Source organism: Paramormyrops kingsleyae, chromosome 1 (assembly GCF_048594095.1).
Source record: "Paramormyrops kingsleyae isolate MSU_618 chromosome 1, PKINGS_0.4, whole genome shotgun sequence".
In the NCBI taxonomy this organism is placed as follows: Eukaryota; Metazoa; Chordata; class Actinopteri; order Osteoglossiformes; family Mormyridae; genus Paramormyrops; species Paramormyrops kingsleyae.
Genome location: NC_132797.1, coordinates 7969443 through 7975972, shown reverse-complemented (window position 1 = coordinate 7975972; position 6530 = coordinate 7969443). Strand labels below are relative to the sequence as shown.

At 51.7% G+C, this 6530-nt stretch overlaps 1 long non-coding RNA gene across 1 annotated transcript; it reads right to left on the bottom strand.

Moving 5' to 3' along the window:
- Positions 1-330: 330 nt before the first annotated feature.
- On the bottom strand, positions 331-2834 carry LOC140578612 (uncharacterized). Its single transcript, XR_011982871.1, has 3 exons — positions 1342-2834; positions 901-1098; positions 331-722 (listed from the first exon to the last, which is right to left on the bottom strand). It is a non-coding gene; the product is annotated as an uncharacterized lncRNA (long non-coding RNA).
- Between the last annotated feature and the right edge of the window lie 3696 nt (positions 2835-6530).

Genomic DNA, 6530 nt, shown 5'->3' with positions numbered 1-6530 from the left:
TACTCTGCAGGTCCCCACACACTCTGCAGGTCCCCATGAAGCAGGTCCCCACACACTCTGCAGGTCCCCATGAAGCAGGTCCCCACACACTCTGCAGGTCCCCACACTTTGCAGGTTTTTAACAATTTCTTTAACTACAGGTTCAATAAAACTTAATTGAGTAAAACTCTCACCTGCACGCTTTGGGGCCAGAAGCCCCTAGTGAAGGATGCAGTGCCAGACAGGACATCCCATAATGCAAAAGTTTATGGGCCAGAACCTTTTTAGGTGTGTTCATCTCTCAACAAGATTTTATGAATATGAGATTATGTGAAAGTGTCATGATTTCTGAAAATCTATTTTTTTGAAACACCTTATGCACAAGGAAGATGCTTTGGGCACATTTTGGTAGCCATTTCATACTGCTGTGTGAGATTCATTTATTACGTCATGCCATAGTACATCTGATTCTGTAAATATGTTTTTAGTTAAGTATATTTTCTGTAAATATACTCATGCTTTATAAGATATTGTGGCGACTTCACATTATAGTTATTGAGCATAATTCACCATACTATCAAGTCTATGTTGTTCATGAAGGCTTGATACCTAATCTGTAATTGGTTATCTGTACCTTAACCCGGGTTGTGATTGACCCATTAGAATCGGTGCTCATCTTCACGTGATGGGATGTTCCGGGTAAGATACTGCCTTTTCTCTTTTTGCTTTAGGCGCGTCTTCTGCTGCGAGTTAATAAAAGAGAGTGACGTGCGTCACAGTTTGTGAGAAATTGTCCGAGTTTTTATTTCCAATTTCTACAATATATTATTTTCCATTTTGAAACAAATGTATATCAGACTATAGAATAAGGCATAGGAGAAATGTTTCCACACACACACATCTGTATGTGCAGTCACTCACTGTGGTTGTGATTTCATTGCATGCAGCCAGCATCGTCTCCCTCGCTGAGCTCGACCTGAAGCCCAACCCCAGCCGTCATCCCCGGCCGCTCAGCCGAGCTGCTCCACGTTCCCACCGACTGCCAAGCGCTTCCCTCCAGCCTTTGATGCCGAGAGACGCTTAAACACTCGGCTGAACTGCCTTCTCAGTAGTAGAGAGCTGGTAGAGATGATACATGAATGCAAACACTATTTTCACATTAGGGGTTTTGCCCATTCGGATTCCACTGTGACAAATGAGTCTGAGTAATCTATAAAAACATGTATTTGCATGAATACATAACTCATGCTTCCTACTTCCTGGAGCATGTGCATGACAAGTCAATTTACAAATGAACATGTTTTCTTATTTTCTAATCACTAAAACTTAAATCACAGAATGTTAAGTTGTTTATACAGTTACCTTCATTTATATGCTGGATTAACTTGAGGTTTGAATCCAGAGCTTCCCTGTAGTGTTGATTATGAAACTTCAGACTGCTTTACTATTTGCGTAGTTTTGAAGCCCATTGATTTCTCGCTGTCGCATTGTTGCATCTACATGTCTGCATTGGGAAAGACTTTTCGAAGGTGGGATCCAAGCCGCTGGTGAGTGGAGGTCAATGTCCAGTCAGAATGAAGATGATCTCAGCCTTAGATGCACTGAGCTTCTGAGCAGAGGGAACAGGCAGACATGCCATATAGTTTGACACAGCTGCACCATCAGCGCACTTTCCGGACAAATGGAGGAATCACATGACTGCGGAGTTGCAGGTAATGGAAAGGTCAAGAAGGATCAACTCAGGAGATGCATGACCTGGTTATCTCAAAATGACCAAAATGAGTGTTTAGGTCTGCGTTGCTTTGTGTTTGTCATTGCAGTTCACATGCTGGTGAGTTTGCCTTTGCCGGTTTGGGTGACCATGCCAGTTTTTTGCCGTTTGCCGGTTTGGGTAACCACGCTGGATGTTTGGTGTTTGTTGCTTTGGATTTGCATTTCGGCTGTTTTGTGTTTGTTTGGTCGGGGTTCTTAGTTGCAGGCTGAATCCATTGTGTTTGTTGGGCTTACTTGGAAATAACTGAAGCTGATCCTCCTTAGATGTTTCCCAGCAGAGTCCTTTATTGGAGCTGCCTTTGTGGAGAATTATTCCTCTGAGTCCATCTGGTATCTATTTCTTCTTTGTTATAATAAAATTATTACCTTATATATTACACAATAGTGGAGAAATGTAGCTCCCCCCCCCCCACCCCTACCATACAGAGAGCTTGAAAATGAGTTGGGGAGGAATTATTTGACTTGGAGAGAGGGGGGGGGGAGGGGGTTTGTGACTGGGGATTATTCTGACAGTGAGGCACAGCAGAGGAAACATCACCGTGATGCTGAGCCCAGCCGCCCTGGGTGGAATGGCTGGGTGAGTATCAGGACGGTGCCTTTAAGGCTGACCCCCGCATCCCTGACAGCTCTGCTGTTACTCTCCTACAGCGCCGTGACGTCAGCTGCTCCGTCTGGGGCTTGTAGCCGTGCCAAACATGTTGAGAGAGGCTGCTCGCCTGGGCCGTCCTCCAGAGGTTCTTACTGTAAACCTTTCAATTATACAACACCGAACATGAATTATATTATCTTATTTTATGGTACAACCTGGAGTAATTGAATTAAGTAAACATATACTGTAAGGATGAGCTATGGAGTGTGATGTTCTGCAGACTGACTCATGACACAAGTGTCCTTCTGGAACGCCCTGCCAGCTTGGGATGTTTATGAGGGATGCCCCCCCCCCCCCACTCAGTGTCTCAAATCCTTGTGGAAAGGAGTCACCAGCAGAGGAAAGTACTCATTTCTGCTCCCCAACAAGCCTGAAGTAACAGACACTGCGCTCAGCATGCTGGGGCCTGCGCTCAGGTGTGTGTGCTGTGTTCCTGACCAGACTGCGCCAGGTGGCTGCAGGACCAGGGGGGTGACAGACTGGGAGAGGCTGTAGCACCTGAGCCTAAGCCCCCCCCCCCCCCCCCACACACACACACACACACACACCATCAGCCCAAAGGGACACTTGAAAAATCTGCCCTAGATGTGAAAGAAACACCTGGGTGCAGCCAAGCGGCGGGGGGGGGGGGGGGGACAGTCTCAGCAGACACCCTCCGCCATGACGGGCGTATTTACACAAGGTGCAGGTTTCAAAGTGCAGTGGCCGCATCTCGAAGGCGCGTCTGCATGCAGGGTGACTGCGTGCTGGACCCCGTCATTCAGGGTATCTTTGGGGCTGGCAATTGCAGGTTAAGTACATTTCAGAAACATCTCAGACTGCAACACATCGCAATCAAGTGTTGCCCATGCGTCACATATGGACGTTACTCATTGCAATCGGGATTTACACCCACATCGCAACTGAGCATTACCCACGCATCGCAACTGAGCATTACCCACGCATCGCAACTGAGCATTACCCACGCATCGCAACTGAGCATTACCCCTACATCGCAACTGAGCATTACCCACGCATCGCAACTGAGCATTACCCCTACATCGCAACTGAGCATTACCCACGCGTCGCAACTGAGCGTTACCCACGCGTCGCAACTGAGCGTTACCCACGCGTCGCAACTGAGCGTTACCCCTACGTCGCAACTGAGCGTTACCCACGCGTCGCAACTGAGCGTTACCCACGCGTCGCAACTGAGCGTTACCCACGCGTCGCAACTGAGCATTACCCCTACATCGCAACTGAGCATTACCCACGCGTCGCAACTGAGCGTTACCCACGCGTCGCAACTGAGCGTTACCCACGCGTCGCAACTGAGCATTACCCCCACATCACAACTGAGCGTTACCCACGCGTCGCAACTGAGCGTTACCCACGCGTCGCAACTGAGCGTTACCCACGCGTCGCAACTGAGCGTTACCCCTACATCGCAACTGAGCATTACCCACGCATCGCAACTGAGCATTACCCCTACATCGCAACTGAGCATTACCCACGCGTCGCAACTGAGCGTTACCCACGCGTCGCAACTGAGCGTTACCCACGCGTCGCAACTGAGCGTTACCCACGCGTCGCAACTGAGCGTTACCCCTACATCGCAACTGAGCATTACCCACGCATCGCCAACTGAGCATTACCCACGCATCGCAACTGAGCGTTACCCCTACATCGCAACTGAGCATTACCCACGCATCGCAACTGAGCATTACCCCTACATCGCAACTGAGCATTACCCACGCATCGCAACTGAGCGTTACCCACGCGTCGCAACTGAGCGTTACCCACGCGTCGCAACTGAGCGTTACCCACGCGTCGCAACTGAGCGTTACCCCTACATCGCAACTGAGCATTACCCACGCGTTGCAACTGAGCGTTACCCACGCGTCGCAACTGAGCGTTACCCACGCGTCGCAACTGAGCGTTACCCACGCGTCGCAACTGAGCGTTACCCACGCGTCGCAACTGAGCATTACCCCCACGTCACAACTGAGCGTTACCCACGCGTCGCAACTGAGCGTTACCCACGCGTCGCAACTGAGCGTTACCCACGCGTCGCAACTGAGCGTTACCCACGAGTCGCAACTGAGCGTTACCCACGCATCGCAACTGAGCATTACCCCTACATCGCAACTGAGCATTACCCACGCATCGCATAGGGAGTTGTCTGTAAGTCCAAGTAATCTAACTAGTGTGTAGTGAAAGCTGGGAACCACGGTGAAGTGACCACAGTACGAGATTCGGAGTGAATGCAGCGCATTGGAGGATTCTGCGTAATTTGAGTGCTTTGGAGTTCTGGGTAGAGCCCTCATCCAGCACAATTTTCTGCCTGCGCGTCCCGCAGACACAAAATCAATGGGTCAGTCGGTTCCCCTGTAACATGTAGTGGCTTCGTTTAGCTACCGTCCCGGATTTTCCGCATGACGGCACACCGGCGGTCGCAGCAAACGTGCTCTGTGGCCCCGGCTGACAGAGGCACATGGGGTGAACGTGTTCCAGCGCCGCCCTGCCTTCTGGGGTACGTGCCCAGGGTCCCGCCAAGCCAAGGCAGCAGGACCCATTTTATTCCCAGATATATTCAGGGATTTATGAAAATGCCCAGCAACTGTCAAGTCAAGTGGGATTTACTGCCCTAGCATCCATACACAGCTACAGAGCGGCATGTTCCCCCCCAGCACCACGGTGTGACATACAGTACAGGCAGGGTTTTCATAGGACTTACAGTGCAAGACACAGGACAGTGTGAAACTGGGGGGCTGCACACAAGGTTTGTATACATATTGCAATATGTAGGTATGTGACCAACATGTAGTACAGCAGCCGTATAATAGGGTGGAACCAATAGTGACGATATAAATAATTTAAAAATAATAAGTGAAAGTGTCTAGTGCTGGTCCAGGGCGGGGAGGAGATGTGAGTAAACTAAGGGGGGGGGGGGTCAGGTGGACAGCAGGGCATTTAGTGGCCTGACTGCTTCAGGGAAGAAGCTGCTGCAGAACAGGCATGTGTGTGATGTGCATCACTTCTGAAGGTCCCGGAGGTATCCAGGTATTGTAGCCTCTTGAAAATGTAGCCTCTCACAGGTAATGTGACCTTGCAGCTGGACGCCAGGCAGTCATTCCGGTGCTCTGATGTCACGCAGCTGCGGTCATTCCGGTGCTCTGATGTCACGCAGCTGCGGTCATACCGGTGCTCTGATGTCACGCAGCTGCGGTCATACCGGTGCTCTGATGCCACGCAGCTGCGGACATACCGGTGCTCTGATGTCACGCAGCTGCGGTCATACCGGTGCTCTGATGTCACGCAGCTGCGGTCATACCGGTGCTCTGATGTCACGCAGCTGCGGTCATACCGGTGCTCTGATGCCACGCAGCTGCGGACATACCGGTGCTCTGATGTCACGCAGCTGCGGTCATACCGGTGCTCTGATGTCACGCAGCTGCGGTCATACCGGTGCTCTGATGTCACGCAGCTGCGGTCATACCGGTGCTCTGATGTCACGCAGCTGCGGTCATACCGGTGCTCTGATGTCACGCAGCTGCGGTCATACCGGTGCTCTGATGTCACGCAGCTGCGGTCATACCGGTGCTCTGATGTCACGCAGCTGCGGACATACCGGTGCTCTGATGCCACGCAGCTGCGGACATACCGGTGCTCTGATGTCACGCAGCTGCGGTCATACCGGTGCTCTGATGCCACGCAGCTGCGGACATACCGGTGCTCTGATGCCACGCAGCTGCGGACATACCGGTGCTCTGATGCCACGCAGCTGCGGACATACCGGTGCTCTGATGTCACGCAGCTGCGGACATACCGTTGCTCTGATGTCACGCAGCTGCGGTCATACCGGTGCTCTGATGTCACGCAGCTCCTGATGAACGCCACTCCGCGCCACCCGTCTTCCGAGATGTAGTACCAAGACTGTACATCCTGTTCGATTCTGCGCTCCCGTACCGACGCGGAGGTGCTCCATGGGAATCTATCTCCATGGTAACCGCCGGCTTGCCCTCCCCTTGGCGGCATTCTGGAGCCGCTTTGTTCCCTGAGTGTTGCGATAGGCGGTGCCGGCTGCCTCCGTATCGCTAACGAGGCCGAAGCCCAGCAATGGTAAGCAGGGGGTCCACCGCCGATTCCA